The sequence below is a fragment of the Canis lupus genome, chromosome 11, assembly GCF_011100685.1.
Source record: "Canis lupus familiaris isolate Mischka breed German Shepherd chromosome 11, alternate assembly UU_Cfam_GSD_1.0, whole genome shotgun sequence".
Taxonomy (NCBI): domain Eukaryota; kingdom Metazoa; phylum Chordata; class Mammalia; order Carnivora; family Canidae; genus Canis; species Canis lupus.
The window spans coordinates 56896220-56912890 of NC_049232.1; the positions used below are offsets into that span (position 1 = coordinate 56896220).

The 16671-nt window shown below is 44.5% G+C and overlaps 1 long non-coding RNA gene across 1 annotated transcript in view; it reads left to right on the forward strand.

Moving 5' to 3' along the window:
* The window catches only part of LOC102153715, a 28742-nt gene extending 12737 nt beyond the window's left edge, over positions 1 to 16005 (forward strand). The window contains exons 2-5 of the long non-coding RNA XR_005367049.1: positions 924 to 1094; positions 9246 to 9375; positions 11075 to 11582; positions 15653 to 16005. This is a non-coding gene — a long non-coding RNA (uncharacterized LOC102153715). The remainder of the gene's footprint in view (positions 1 to 923; positions 1095 to 9245; positions 9376 to 11074; positions 11583 to 15652) is intronic.
* The last annotated feature ends 666 nt before the right edge of the window (positions 16006 to 16671 follow it).

Consider the following 16671-nt stretch of genomic DNA (forward strand, 5'->3'; position numbering starts at 1 on the left):
ATTTTCACAAGCTCAGTTCTAGAGCCCCTGGGCACATTGACTAGGTTTTTAAAACAAAGAAATAATCCCTTACTATACTTTGCAGACTACCACACTGATATAAAAATGTTTATCCAGATTTTTGAATGAATATGAAGGCTTACGTATAGGATCCATAATGTTATGATAGATTTTTTTCTCTATGTGTTTCTGCATATCCTATATGATAAAACATTTTCATAGTACTCTGCAGTTTATAAGGAATAGTTATGTCATTTCATTTGATCCTCAGATTTTCCTTGAAAGGTAAATGGAATAATTTTAGATAAGGAAGCATGACTCAGATGAGGAAAGTGATTATCTATATCATAAGGAAGATGGATGGAAATGAATGGCTCTTAATTCCACATCCAAAGCTTTTTCCAAACACCTTCTAGATACTTGGCACTGGACTGGGCAAGAGGATGGAACATTGAATGGGACCTCAAGAAACTTACAATGTACCGGAAGGATATACATGGAAAATGGTATAAAGCAACTTTATGGAAGTATGCACAAGGTGTTGTGGAAGCTCTGAGGAAAAGCTCATACATTAGCCAAGGGGCTTAGGAAGGACTGGTAAGCTGAGTCTTAAAGAATGAGTAGGGTTGAGCCAGGCAAAGAGAGGTAGGAAATGATGAGGAATTCCAGGCAAAGGAAGAACCCAAGCAAAGGCACCAAGACCTGCCAGGTTGGGGTGGTGTCAGGTATGGACTCTGTGCAGTTAATTGTTACTGAAACAGAAAGGATTAGACAGGGAGGGCTGATCAATGAGGCTGAAGAGGTCTGCAGATGTTAGGTCAAGGAAGCCCTTGTATGAGAAGAGCCTGGACATTCTCCTGGACATACTGCCTATTTAAATGCTTTAAGCATGGGCTTGTCTGATCAGATTTCTATTTCATCAGATTGTGCTGACTATGGCATGAGGATTGACCAGAAGTGAACAGAAATGGAAGCAGAAAGCCATGCATGAAGGCCGTTGCACCAATCCAGGACAAAGAGAAAGGGGAAGCTTTAATTGGGCAGGATATGCCCATTGATATGATGTGGCTGGCAAAGGAGAAAGAGACATTAAGGTAACTTCCAAGTTTTAACCTGGTACCTAGGGAAGGATGAGTAAATTGTAGAATTTTGGAGGAGACACTGGTTCGGGGGCACACTATGTATGCAGGATGGGTCACCTAGAAATATCTGGAAGATAGTTAAATTCCTGACTCAGAAGAGGTATGAATGAAAAAATGTACTTTGGAGTTAGTGACCTACAGGTATTAAAAATAGAAGTCATAAGGGGAAAAGAGCTCATTTAGGGAGAGTGTGAGACAGTAGACAACTACAGAAACTTCCAATATGTAAGAGGAAGAGGAGCCATGAAGAACCAAGGATAGGGATCCCTGGGTGGCGCAGCGGTTTGGCGCCTGCCTTTGGCCCAGGGCGCGATCCTGGAGACCCGGGATCGAATCCCATGTCGGGCTCCCGGTGCATGGAGCCTGCTTCTCCCTCTGCCTGTGTCTCTGCCTCTCTCTCTCTCTCTCTCTCTGTGACTATCATTAATAAAAAAAAAAAAATCTTAAAAAAAAAAAAAAAAAAAAAAAGAACCAAGGATAGAATTTTCAGCTACCAGGAAAATCAGAAGGCTGCATATCCCAGATGCAAGGAAATCCAGTCTCCAGAAGGAAAAGGATGATTAACAATATTAAATACTGGAAAGTAGCTCAGTAGGATAAGGACTGGAAAAACACCTATTGGATTTAGCAATTAGGAAGTTACTGTTAATTTTAGTGAACAGGTGTTTCAGTGGAATGACAGACAAGAAGCCAGACTGAAGCGGGGTGGAGAGTGGAAGGGGGGTGGGAAATTAGAGGTAGTGAGTGTAGGCAACTCTTTTGAGAGAGTTGGATAAGATCCTACTGAGATAGAGGTAAACATGGAGTACAGGCAATTACTATCCGTTTGTTTGGATTGGAAAAAAAAATGACCATTTTTATATCCTAAGGGAAAGGATTTCATAGAAGGAAAAAGGTCTTGTAGAGAGTTGATGACTGATAGAACAAGGTGCAGGGAGAGAAATGACATCAAGGATACATATCCTCTGAGGCAGAGGGGAAAGGAGGCAATGAATAGGAAGCTGCTGTAAGTTGAGAGAGATGGATTGATACTGGAAGAATCAATTTTCTCAGTGCTGTAGGTGATACGACATTCCACTAGGAATGTAGGGCATAGGGTGCAGGGTTGTATGTGGAATTCAAGGAGAGTGGTAAGTATTCAGAGAGTTACTGAGAAGGAAAGGGTAATCAATCATAGTCTAAAAAGGAGGGGAAAAAAGTAGAAGTAGAAGTAGAAGTTGGGAGAAGGCCAATAGATGGAGAGAAAAATAAGGCTCCAAGAGCCTAGAGGAAGCAAAGTCATGAGGCTGCTAGAAAGGACTTGAAGAATTCAAAAAGGAAACTCTTCTAGGAGATGATCCTTGAGTATGTGACTGAAATTGAGGCAAGGTAATGGTCTCCAGAAAGAAGGAGTTCCAGAAGTATAAGACTAGGATGTGGGATGGTCCAATTCTTATCACTGAAATGTCTTAGGATGAGGATAGCAGGAGTTGAGATGGAAAGATGAGTCATGAATCAGGTGCCAAAGTCTTCAATAAATGAACTACCGTGCTTGGAAGGCTAGAAGATGACAGTGATATAGAAAAGATAATGGATTATATAGCCAAATAGAATAAAATTCAAAATACACTGCAATTTTTAAAACTTGGGTGACAGTGTAATGTTGGTAAACATAAGTGGAGATCCAAGAAAATGTCAACTCTTTTCCTGGCTCCATGGTATGTGGAAAGTGGAAGAATGAGTAGCTTCCACTGGGCAAGTCCCCATGAAGCAATCCGGATCTCAATAAGCAAGGGGAGTGGGTGGGGAGTGGGTCAGCGTGAAGCAGGGACCCAAGTGCACAGTGGAGAGGGGTGGAGAAGGCAGTAGGGAGAAGCAGCTTGCCTTAGTCAAGGAATGAGTGGGACACTAACTGGGGAGAGGAGAGTCAGGTGTGGCCTTTCTTCTGTGATAGAAAACTGTAAAGCTAAGAGGCCTGGCTAGAAGACACCCCCGCCCACCCCCAATCAGATGCCAGGGGGTGGAATCTCAGACCGTGTGTGGCTGGTCTCAGGGAGACCAGGAAGGTCGCTGGAATTTTGCAAACAGATCTCCAGAGCCTTCCCCTTGTCTCCCAATACTCGAAAAGAAAAAAAGAAAGAAAGAAAAAAGTATTCTTAGCTCATCCCACATTAATTTTTATCCAAAATAAATCCTGCAATTAAAAAACATCAACTCTCAATCCTTTTAAATATGCTAAATTAAAATGTGCAAAACAACTATTATCTTCTTCCTTTAAAGAGAAACAGAGAAACCCTTACTTCTGCTTTTTCATATTTTGTAAGAGAAAAAAAATGGAGCAAATGATGTGATTGAAGCCAAGGTTGTCTATAAAGTGTGAAAGCACTTCCTTTCCTTTCCCAGGAGCCAGGACTAACACTAGAAGGGAGAGGAAATTAGCATGAAAGTTTTACTTAAATTACGAGATGGGTGAAGACCTTGCCCAAAGATGGTATCTCCCTGTCTCCTGTGACAGACAATGAATGGCTTTCAAGACCAAGGTTGTTCTCTTTGTTATGTAAATAGCTTCCAAGAAGCCCATAGAATGTTACCTGGGACTGAGGGTGGTGGTAGAGAAAGCCTGCTGACCCAGGAGTACTGACAGTCTGCTGGATCCCTCCTCACTCAGTTACCTGTGCATCCTGTGACTCAGTTTGATCCTCTGTTTCTCTATTTTGAAAAAAAAAAAAATACCAGAACCTGTGCCACCGAGTTACTATGAGGATTAAGTGAAAGGATGATGGGAAAACTGCTTTCTAAGGCATAAAGCACCAGATGCCTGTTTACTGATGCTAGGGCCACCTGCAGTTGCTGCTTCTGCAGCCACTGTCTTAACCCTTGGCCGAAGGAGTGACAGGAGGGCAGAAGAATGGCACCAGGGAGTAGATTGCAGAGGGCAGAGGCTTCAGGCAGGCAGGGTCTCAGACCACACCCAGTAGGAAACCCTTCCTTTACCTGGTTATACCTGTCCCCGTTCATCCATTCGAAAAATTTTCAGAATAGGCATATGAAAGCACACCACTATTACAGTTTTCTTTACAGGCCAATCAAGAAACAAAAGAACTTCTTTTCTTACGTTAAAAGCTTATATATATACACACTCCACAGGTCATCAAACCAATTTCTGCAGAAATGTAAACACATGTGCATATGCACTCACACATGTAGGTATAAACATATACACACATGCACACATACATGGAGATGTGTGCACATGTATACACATATTGACGTATATTCATATATCCAATTCCTGCCGTTGCATCTCCATCTGGATGCCCACCAGTTCCTTAAACCCAAAGCCCAAAGTGGATAAAGAAACTTAGTGGTTGCCAACAATGTCCTGCTTCTGCAGCTCTGTGGGCTCTTCAGGCCTGGGACGAGGCGCAGGCAGCTGGCAGATGGGGGGCGCTGGGCCCCTGGAGCTGCTGGCTGCCGGCCTCCCCTCCTCGAGGCCCCGGGCTTTCTGGGCTCCAGGCTCTCACCCGCACACCTCCTGAGGAAGCACTGCGGAAGCCACGGGATCCCGGGCCCTGGGCCCAGCAGCAGCCTTCCACCCGCACAGCCAGTCCTGCGAGGGAGGAGCAGCAAGTCTCATCCGGAGAGGCCTGGAGGACGGGATTGTATTGCAGACATCTCCGGGAAGAACTCTTTCTCCTCCTCCCTCCTGTCTGTCCTTCCTTCCTTCCTTCCTTCCTTCCTTCCTTCCTTCCTTCCTTCCTCTCTCCGTCCTTTCTTTCCTTCCTGTCTGGCCTGCCTGCCTGCCTTCCTCCTTTCCTTCCTTCTCCTTTCCTTCCTGCCAGCCTTCCTTCCTTCCATCCTTCTTTCCATCCTTCCTTCCTTCAATCCTGCCTTCCTGCCTTTCTTCTTTCCTTCCATCCTGCCTTCCTTCTTTCCTTCCTTTCTTCCTTCCATCCTGCTTTCCTCCTTCCCCTTCCAGTTCATTAAACTCTTATAATTACTAGGCACCCGCTCTGAGCCAAGCCCTATTTCTAGGTACCAGAGATACACTCATGCGTGAGACAGTTAGGACCCCTACACAAGTTGGACTTAAATTATAGTGGAAGGAAGTGCATGGATGAATGAACTCACATCAGCTGGAGATAAAGAGCAAGGGGAATAAAGACCCAAGATGGGAGATGAGAGGGCAGGAGACAGCTTTAGACTGGGCAATCAAGGAAACTTCTCGAAAGAGGCAATGTTTAAGGTAAAACTGGGCACAGAGACCCACCAGGGCAAAAGCCCTGAGGCAGGAGCAGATATGGCTGTGGCTACAGCATGGTGGGCTGGAGGAAGATGGCAGGGCAGCTGTTTTCCTATCTACTACAGACAAAACTGCATCAGCCTTTCACTTTTCAGTGTCATTCTCAACTCCTCCCTATCTCATCTCCACATCCACCATGCCAAGTCCAGTCTGTTCTCTAACCTCTCAGGTCAGGCTCTTGCCTTCCATTTCTGCTGCCACTCTCCTTGTCTCTCTCACCGCGATGCTGGATTCACTCTCCTGCCTGCCTCTGCTTCCTTCCACCTCAGTCTTCAAAAAGCTGCCTGAATGATCCTGGAAGATACAGCTCAGATACAGCTTACCAACCCTCGGTGGCGCCCTGCAGCCATTGGATAGAGCCCAAACCTCTTACCTTCTCTTTGGAAGCCTTTATAACGCAGCCCCCTGTCTACTTTTTGAGCCTATCTCCTCAGCCTAAGTCTAGACTCTACTGTGAGAGGGCCATTTTTCTGAAGTTGGAGTATCGCTCTTCTCCCAAAATGCAAGTGGAATGAGAATTGAAGCCATAATCTGTCATTAATCTTCCAGCATGCATTAGGAAACCAGGGGTTTCTAAAGCTAGCTCCTCTAGATGGCAGAAAACAGGACCAGAAGCGACTCAAAATGAAGAGGAAGGAGGGAAATAATAGGCTCAGTGCTTGGGGTAGGGTTGAAGTTTAAAGCTGAAATTGAAATGAGCAGCTCCTGGGGACAAGTGGAGTGCACAAAGAGTGAGGGTGAAGGAAAGATGGAGAGTCTTCGACAGAGAGTGAGATTGCATTCTTAAATGATTCATGATTCACAGAAGGCCAGAACCAAGCTTGACCTCGGAGGCTGTCAAGTCCTACCTCTCAGCACACAGAGGAGGGTGACCAGCCTAGACTGGGGAAGTGCATCACCCCTAGTCAGAGTACATCCACAAGAGACCCAGTCCGGCCCTCATGCCCCAGACTCCCAGGCCATGCTGCCCTAATTCACCTCCCATGATCTGGTGGATTGACTTCCCGGAGCCAGGCCCAGAAACAGGGAGCCGGATGTTGCTTTAGAATGTGGCAAAAAAAGCCAAAGGGAAGACGGTTTTCTCTAGCCCTCGGGCTTGTACTTTCCCTGGCACACAATGGCGGCACCCAGGTCCAAATCGTCTGGGTCAGAGACAGAGGCTCCTTATCTTCGGCTGTGCTGATGGGACACATAGAGAGGCTGACAGGAAAACAACCAAGTCCATTTATTTGATGGCCATGATAAGTGAATTGGATCAGCTCTGCAGCTGGGCCAAAGAATTGCTTGGAAAGATGTCATTAGGGTGGCCAAGAGAGAAGACTCAACCCCTGGCAGCCAACCTAGTGGCCTCTTTATAGCTAAAAATAGCCATAGCATCATAATCTTTTTAAAGAGGTTTCACATCCATTATATCAAATTCTCCACCCAACATGTCCATGAGGTAGGTACTATTTTCACTATTTAAGGATGAGGAAATGAGAAAGCTGAGGGCACACTCAAGGTCACATGAGCTCATAAGGAGAAGAATTAGAATTTGGATGTAGGTCTTGTGATTTCAAATCCACATGACTAATATTATTTAGCCTTAAAAAGGAATGAAATCCTGACCCATGCTACAACACAGAGGAAGACATTATGCTAAGTGGCAGGAGCCAGACATGGAAGCACAAATACCATAGGATTCCCTTATCTGTGTTACCTAGAGTCATAGAATTCACAGGAAGTGGAGTGGTGGAGTCAGGGGCTGGGAGGAGAGGAGGGAAGTGATTATTTAATGGGAACAGAGTTTCAGTTGGAAAGATGAAGAAGTCCTGGAGAGTGGCAGTGGTTAAAATGGTTAATTTTATGTTATGTATAGCTTTACCACAATAAAAAATAAAATTAATGTCTTTTTTTATCCACATGAATGTAATGACAATGTTTTCTAACAATTCTGTTTTTATTTTTTTTTTTAAGATTTTATTTATTTATTCATGAGAGACACAGAGAGAGAGAGGCAGAGGGAGAAGCAGGCTCCCGGCAGGGAGCCCGACGCGGGACTCGATCCCAGGTCTCCGGGATCATGCCCTGGACTGAAAGCAGCACTAAACCACTGAGCCACCCAGGCTGCCCTAACAATTCCATTTCTAAAACATAGCTTATAGAGTGAGAGAACTGAATGGAGCCCCTAATTTGCAAAGGAGGAAACAGGCCCAGAGAAGGACACAGATGAACATGAGTCAGTTAGAAAGTTGGGGACATATCATGTCCTCCCGGCTTTCTTAATTCTTTCTGGCCTAAACCATCCCTGCCTTTTGTCAAGTGTCTTAGCCTGCTTGGGCAGCCCTAACACAGTCTCACAGCTTGGGGGGCTTAAACACAGGAAATGCATCTTCCCACAGTTCTGAAGGCTGGAAATCCAAGCTCAAAGTGTCAGCTGATTCATTCCTGGTGAGAATCCTCTTCCTAGCTTGCTTATGTATCCTAAGTCCTCATACAGCTGAAGGAAGGACAGAGAGAGAGAGAGAGAGAAAGTGCTCTGTTCTTCTTATAAGGTCACCGATCCTATTAGACCAGGGCCCCACCTTTATTACCTTATTTAACTTTAATTCCTTCCTAAAAACTGAATCTCCAAATATAGTCACATTGTGGGTTAGTACTTTAACAAATGAATTTTAGGGGAACACAATTCAGTCCATAGCAGCCAGCTACCCTCCCCTGGGCACTTACCACATGCCAGGGCCCTGTGCTTTTGCAGGACCTTTCTCTCATCTTTCCAATCTTTCATTGATGGAGTGCCCCAGGACTCAATCGTGGATCTCTACCTTGCCTACCTCCACCCCGTAAAGTGATGAAGTTCAGTTCCATGGATTTCTCCCCAAGTTAGATCTGCAGCCCCGATGTCTCCTCTGAACTCAACATTTCCCTACTTAGAGATGCTCATATATCTCGAATTTAATGTGTCTAAAACTAAACTCTGACTATTCTCCCCAAAACTTGCCCCTTAGCCAGTCTTCCCCATTTCAGCAAGTGGCAACCCCATTCCACCGCTTAGAGTCAGCCTTGACGTCTCTCTTTCCATTCTAGCAAATCCATTTGCAAATCTATGAGCTCTAATTTAAAATTATTATTTCTTGCCTTCTCCCTTGCAAGCATCCTCATACAAATTATTGTCACCTCTGGAACAGACTATTATAACAGCCCCTGTGGTGGGTGCTGTGATGCATTAATTAGATCCCCCTTCCAGATTGAAGTGTTCATCTCCCAGGTGCTGAAATCTCATAGCTGCATCCCTTCATAGGAATGACTCTCAGAAAGGAGTTCTTGCTCCAGGTTGCTCTTCCCCATAAATATCCATGTGGGTCAAGTCCTTCTCTCATCCATGTTTCTGCTCAAATGCCATCTCACTGCAAAGGCCTTCTGACCACTCTTATGCAAACAACATCCCCTTTGTTCTCCAGCTCCCTTACCCTGCTTTAGTTTTTCTTCATAGCATTTATCAGGCTCTGACACTTATTAATTTGTCTATTGTCCTAGAAGTTAAGTTCCAGAAGACCAGGGGATGTATGAGCGCACAAGCATGTGGTTGTATGTGTGCCTGCTTAGCTCCTGCATCTAGAACAGAGTCTGGTGGCACATAGTAGACATTTGTATCAGTTTCCTATGGCTGTTGTAATAAACTACCATAAATTGAGTGGCTTAAACAGCACAAATTTATTACTGTGCAGCTCTGGAGGTCAGAAGTTTAAAATGGATCTCACTAAGCTAAAATTAAGGAGTAGGCTGGGCTGTATTCCTTCCGAAGGCTCTAGGGGAAAAATACATTTCCTTCCCTTTTCCAGTTTTCTGTGGTTCATGGTCCTGTTTTTCCATCTGCAAAGCCAGCAGTGAAACATCTTCAAATATCCTCTCCTGCCACCTTCTTCTTCTGAGGATTTTTGTGACTACCCAGGGCCCATGCCATTAATCCAGGTTAGTCTTCCTATTTTAAGGTCAGCTGATTAGCAACCTTAATTCCATCTACAACCTTAACTCCCCTTTGTCAAGTAACCTAACACACTCATGGGTTCTGGGGATCAGGCCACGGAAACCTGTGGTGGACAGAGGGGTCATCACTGCCAACTATGACACTCAATAAACCTTTGATGAGTAAATGAATGAATAATTATGTAATTTCACTCACTCAGTGATCTATTAACATCAATGCTATTATTCTCCCATTTTACAGACAAGGGAAATAAGGTTAAGTCAACTTGCCCAAGTTCACACCCCTAATAAATAATGGAGCAGAATTCAAATACAGGCAGGCTGACTCAAGTCTGTCTTTGCCCCCACTGGCTTCATCTTCTTGTAGTTTTCAGCTCACAAATCTGTCTCCCCTACTACCTGCTAGATTCAAGGGTTCCTTGAGGGCAGAGACACTGGCTTTGCCTATCGGTAGCCCCAGAGCTTAGCCCGGGATAATGACAGTAATAACAGTGGCAGTTTATCAAACACTTGATATGTGCCGAGCACTGTTACAAACACTTTACTTGCACCCAAAATATTTACTGAGCAAATGTTGAATGGATAAAACCATCTCTTCTCACTGAACCTTTTTTTCTTTTTAAAGATTTTATTTATTTATTCATGAGAGACACAGAGAGAGAGAGAGGCAGAGACACAGGCAGAGGGAGAAGCAGGCTGTATGCAGGGAGCCCGATGTGGGACTCGATCCCGGGTCTCCTGGATCACACCCTGGGCTGAAGGCAGCGCTAAACTGCTGAGCCACCCGGGCTGCCCCTCACTGAACCTTAAGAGCCATGTTTAGACCTATCTAATACTCGAGCTCTATACTAAATGCACAAACTCAGTCATATTAAGTTGGAGAGGCTCTAAAATATCAAGAGTGGGTTTATTCCTGTCTTCTGGTCTGAATCCAGAATCCCAACTCATCATCAATCAGCCTGTCTAATGAATGAACATTCACTGTGAATAGATTTATCTGTTCTAGATTATGACTTTGAGTTGACAAACTTGAAAATAATGACTAAGAGACACAAGGTCTTCCCCATTTCCTGAGCGCTCTCACAGATCCATTAAATTCTCAGAACCTTCCTGCACACAGGCTAGGACGTAGCATGGCTTCCACGGCATCCCAGGGAAGCCAGGCCTCAGAAATCCTCAAGAGCTAGTCCAAGGTCACCCAAGTAGTGAGGACGGCAGTCCAGACTTCCCATCTTCTAATTCCACACTTTTCTACTATGTGGTGCTGCCAAGTAGAACATCATATGCCTTTTAGAAGGGACTGTCCGTGCAGACTGGCAAAACTCAGCTTCCATGTGGATCTGCGGAGTCTCTGCCAGCAGCTTGAGTCTGGTTTTCCCACTCTTTCACATCTCCCAGCTCTCCCAATTACGAGGTTTACAATTTCTCAGTCTGCACAATGGAAGAGGGGCCCTAAGAATGTAAATCACTCCATAAAGTCTATTTTAAAAATAATAAGGAAAGGGGCTAATTGCCATTGGGATGGCTTTTTATTTGTCTTGCAAAAAAATTTTTTTACGGAATATAAATTGTGCATGACATGGGATTCAGGGAAAGAATTTGGCAGGTTTAGGAGATTTCTATTCTGTCTTCTTTTTATCCGCTTTTCTAAGCATCCTTTCTGTTTCCACTGTGCTTTGAAAAGAATGCAAGAGAACTCAGGCTCTGGGGTAAAGAGAAAAAGAAGAATCCTAGAGTTACGGAGCCTGGCTAACCCCTTTTCTGTGAAGATCTGTGTGCTCTTTTGTGCGGTAATGAAGAGATGGAAAGAAAAGAATTGTCCCCACATGATCCACCACTAGGCCAGCCAAAAGGACCTCTGACTCTCGGAGCGAAGCGCACCCCACTGCAGGCTCATTCCCCTCGCTTCTCCGCTGCCAGACGACGCTCTCAGAGAATGGCTCTGTCCCCGCAACGATTGTCCATGATTTGTGGGTCAGGAGCTGCCACGGGAAAAGTATCTAATTCCACTTTCACACACTTGTGGTGTCAGCAACCCAAATACAGAAAGCTATTTTGGCCACACTTTAACTACTCAACTTAAAGGCAACGGCACAGAAAAAGAAGCCCACCTGTTGAAACCAATGAAGAAATCTCCCAAGTCATTTCTGAGCTTAATCATATTGAATTCACCTCGCCTAACATCCTATAAGGTTTGTTGATCCAAGAGACTATGAGGTTTCCAAGTCCAATACATACTGCACATTGCAGCCAGAGAGGACTTTCTAAGGCATGGAATTCTTTCTTCTTTCTTTCTTTCTTTCTTTCTTTCTTTCTTTCTTTCTTTCTTTCTTTCTTTCTTTCTTTCTTTCTTTCTTCTTTTTTTTTTTATAAAGATCTCATTTATGTATTTGAGAGAGAGAGAGAGAGAGAGAGTAGGAGCAGAGGGAGGGGCAGAGGGAGAGGGAGAAGCAGACTCTCCACTGAGAAGGAGCCTGATGTGGGGCTCAATCCTGGGATTCTGGGATCATGACCTGAGCCAAAGGCAGATGCTTAACCCACTGAACCACTCAGGTGCCCCTCTAAAGCATAAATTTCTTCCCTTCAAGGCTATTTTTCAAACTGTCATCAGAGTGATTTTTCTAAATCAAATGCCCATTTATCCCACAAATACATACTCAGCTGCAATTAAGTGTCAGGCACTTTTCTAGGTATGTTAAGTAATCAAGGCAGGCAAGTACTTGTGTTTGTCCAGACAGAGGTGACAACATGACTTAGGGCAAATGAACAGGATTAACCTCACATAACTGCTTAGTCATAGGAAGAGGTCTTGGGATAGGAAGTGGCACGGGCAGGGGGATACTTAGGTGGAGAGACACATCCTTAGAGGCAAGAGAGAGCAGATTGCACCAAGACCTGAGAGAAGAGCATTCCAGACAAAGGAAAGAAGAGATCCAGAAGATAGGAATGACTGTGACTCTCTGAAGAGCATGAAGAAAGCCCAGGAGGCTAGCAGGTAGTATGAAAGAAGGGAAAAGTGGTTGGAGCTGAGGCAGGAGAAATGAAGTAGACACCGGGGTGCCCGAGGGAGAAGAGAATAGATGGGTGGGTTCAAGACACATTTTGGAGGTAGTGCTCACAGAATTTTCCAATGGATTTGACATGGGGAATCATCCTTTGATGAGGATGATTCTGGCCTTAGGGCTCCAGCAACTGAGAGGATGGTGGTGCCATTTTGAATGGGAGCAAGGAAGACAACTGAGCTGGGAGAAAAACAAGTATTTTTCTTTGAATAGGTTACATGTTAAGTACCCACTAGACATTCAAGTGAAATATCAAGTCAAATCCACACTTAGAAAGTGTAGGCTAACTGTATACATTTAAGGGTCCCTGGCATATATCCCTGTTATTTCAAGCCATGGAATTCCTAGGGAGGAGATAAAGAGGGAAAAGAAGAGCTCTGGGGCACTCCAATGTCCAGAGGTTCGTTCAGTGGTGGAAAAGTGATCTTACTATTGTAAGAGAGAATGGCCAGTGTGGTGGGAGGAAAACAAGGAAAGTGTCACATAATAAGCCAGAAGAAAATGATCAAGAAAAAGGGAGCAATTAGCTGTGTCAGATTTTGTTAAATGGTGTATTTTAAAAAAGAGAGAGAAAGAGACACAGAGAGAAATGATCCATGGATTTGGCAAAATGGAAGTCACTGGTGACCTTAAGAGGAACAGTTTCACTGGAATGGTGGCTCGGAAAGGGGAATAAGATCTTGTCCTATCAATACCACTTTCCCATTTGAAACTCATCAATGGTTCTTGTCCTATACATAAAAGGATAAAGGCTACATTCCTTTCCATAAAAGTAACTTCCTGAAATCTAACTCCATAGAGGAAGTCAGTAATTGTCAGAGTTCTTAGTTGCGAATGGAATTCACTTTATGTGAACAGAAAGGGGATTTATGAGAGGATAATAAGTATCTCACAGAATCTCCAGGAAGGCCCAAAACCAGACTTGGATCCCATCATAATCAGATATAACAAATGCAGGAGCCACGTTGTCCGGAGAAACTCCCCATTGTTCTGTAGGACTGTTCTAGTATGAACGGACCTAGTAGCTCCACCACAGTTACCCCAGAAGAAGCAGATGTCCCCAGCACCATGCTTGTCACAAGAGCCAAACTGTCCACACAGTCAATACTCCCATTGTTCATTTCAGCCTCCTGTTGGCAGATCATTAGCCACATGTAGATCCCCTAACGGCAGAGGAGTCTGTGGAATCTACTGTGTCTATGGCACCTTCCAGCATCTATTCCCCCTTCTTTTGGACTACCCTGACTGTTATTAACCTTGTAGTGCCCTGGATTTGGAGGAAGCTGCCTCTAGTCTCAACCTATGGATCATGCTTGTGATTGGCCTATGGCAATGAGCATAGCCCCTTCTTCCAGTCACGGATATAAATTCAGGAATGAATATATGACCCACCCGATGCAGGTTTGGTAAAATGAAAGTAGACATTTGCTTGAGGCTTCTATAAAAGAAACTACCTTAATCTTCCAAGAGAGCTCCCAGAAATAATCTTCTCTCTCTATTCTTGGACCGAAGGCTTATCCCCAAGGAAGAACATAACCCTGGGAGGAGTTAGTTGACAACCGTCTTTTGGCTAGAGTGGTACCAGCCTAAAATGAAGCTGATCCTGCAGAAGCAAGGAGAAAGATGAGAGAAGACAGACTTTAAGAACATTCTTGGGCCACTGAAATAAGCCAATTCTGAAATCTGTCCTACTCCTGTAATCTCCAGTTCCCTAAACAAACAAATTGCTTTTAATGTTTAAGCAAGTTTGAACTGATTTTGATTAGAGGCAATGAAATGCATTATAATTGATTCAGACTCCAACCTATCTCTCGGGGCTCCTTTCTTAGCATCATTTATACGTAAGCCCATCAGCCCATTGACTCTAAAATGCCAGAATTCTATCAAGACTAATCACTCCACCTGGATGCCCTTCCTTCCCTTTCGCCTTTGCTGCTTGCCTAGTTCCTCCTCACACTTAAACACCACTACAACGTCATCTCCTCCCTGAAGTCTTCCTGGATTTCCCTTACCTTGCTCTATCATAGGATGCATCACTGTCTGACCAATATTATGGTAACTTGTGAGGATATGTGCCCCTACATTAGTTCATAAGTCCTTTGAGAGCCAGAAGAGTCTCTTTGTCCTTAGTGCCTTTCAGAGCCTGGAACTGCCCTTGTATCCATCAAGTGTTTGTTAACTCTCCAGGGATTCTCAAAAATGTGTGGGCAGTGGAGATTTCCTGTATTGTGGTCTTCTAGATTCACGCACTGAGACAGCCTTGCAGAAATGTTCCAGTCAATCTCCAGAGAACAAAGTGGCCCTTGATGAGAGCTGCTCCTAGAACCACTGAGCACTCACAGCTCACCTAATCCACTGTCTCATTTTCCAAGGGAGGGACGTGATGCCCGGAGAAGGGAAGGTCATGGGCAGTCGGGACAGAGCTCAGTCTTGAAACTGGTGTTGCCTAATTCACCAACCACTCTTCAGCAGCAAGTTGCTTCTTTCCTATAGGCCCTGAGAGCTGAGGGTGAACAGGACTGGTCATCATTCTGGATGTCTCTGGTGTCTGTGGTCTGTCCCTTGGCCACAGCTGTCTTTCAAAAGCCCTTCTGCTCTCTACCTCCCTCACAGCTAAGTAGAGAAGGCACAGATGGAAACTATGCACAGAGGGGATGATTATCTCTCCTGTCTTATCTTTGGTGGGAAGGGAAAGACCTTATTCCTCTTAAAGGAACCTCTTCTTTCCCTTCACTTTATTGAGATATAATTGGCAAATAAAAACTGTATATGTTTAAGGAGTATAGTGTGATGGTATGATAAATGTATATGCTGTGAAATGATTACCAGGGTCAAGCTACTTAACATAGCCACCACCTCACTTTGTTGCCACTCTTTTTGTGTGTGGAAAGAACACTTGAGACTTACTCCCATAGCAAATTGCAAGTATACAATACAGTGTTATCAATCACGGTCACCATGCTGTATGTCAAATCCCCAGATCTTCATGGGGGGTGCGTGAGTGGCTCAGTCGGTTAAGTGTGTGACTCTTGATTTCAGCTCAGGTCATGATCTCAAAGTTGTGATCTTGGGGTCATGAGATCCAGCCCCACTCAGGGCTCAGTGCTCAACACGGAGTCTGCTTGTCCTTCTCCCTGCCCCCTGCTCCTCCCCCTGTTCTCTCTCTAAAATTAAAAAAAAAAATTTTTTTTAATCTGCAGATCTTGATCATCTTATAACTGGAAGTTTGTACCCTTTGACTGTTGAAGGAAGTCATTGAGAGGATATGACCACTGGTAACGGACATGGGTAACTGGAGGCTCTTTACCTCTCCCCATCCTTGGAATGTACATTCTGCCCACAGTTCCCACACACTGACCATTTCCAAGGTCACAGCCTTGAGAGAGCAATGTGTTGCTGAGACCATCTGGACAGTGTTTCTGACTGAACCTTGTTAAGGCCTCTATGTAAATTTTTCAGATTCTAGTGGGCTGGTGTGGAGATCTACTCGTCTTGTAGCCATCCAACACAAGCCTCGTGTGTAAGTTCCCTTGCTTAATAAAACTGCCACCTACCAAACTAGAATAGCATGCCTATTTCTCCAGCGACCTCCCTGTCCTCTGTGTACTGGGGCCAGTTTCAAATTTCATCTGGGGATCTCCTAAGGTTGCAAACCAGTATTGACCACTGTCTCTCTTTCCCTCAAACCCTAGCCCCTGGCCTACTGCCATTTTGTTCTGTTTCTGTGAGTTCAACTTCTTTTAGAGTCTACATGGAAATGACACCACACATTGTCTCTCTGTGCCTGGGTTTTTTTCTTAGGATCATGTCCTTCAGGCTTATCCTTGTTATCCCAAATGGAAAGATTTCCTTCTTTTCTATGTCTGAATAAAAGTCCTGTGTGTGTGTGTGTGTGTGTGTGTGTGTGTGTGTGTGTAACTCACATTTTCTTTATCCAGTCACCCTCTGATGGACTCTTGAGTTGTTTCCATATCAGCAATATGTGAGCTTATATGAAAAAGAGGAGAGATTCAGAGAGGGTAGGATTTTCCCATGATCTCTATAGCTTCAACTGCCTCCTCCTTCTCTGGTGCATTTGACCTCTCTGAGAAGCAGCTGCTGGCTGGTGTTCGAAATGGGGGTGAGAATAGCTGCAGAGTAAGCTCCTTGGCTGCCCTCTGTCCCCTCCTTCCCAGTCTGGCTCTCTCCTGCCTGGCACTGTGCACTTGCCTGTCTGAGA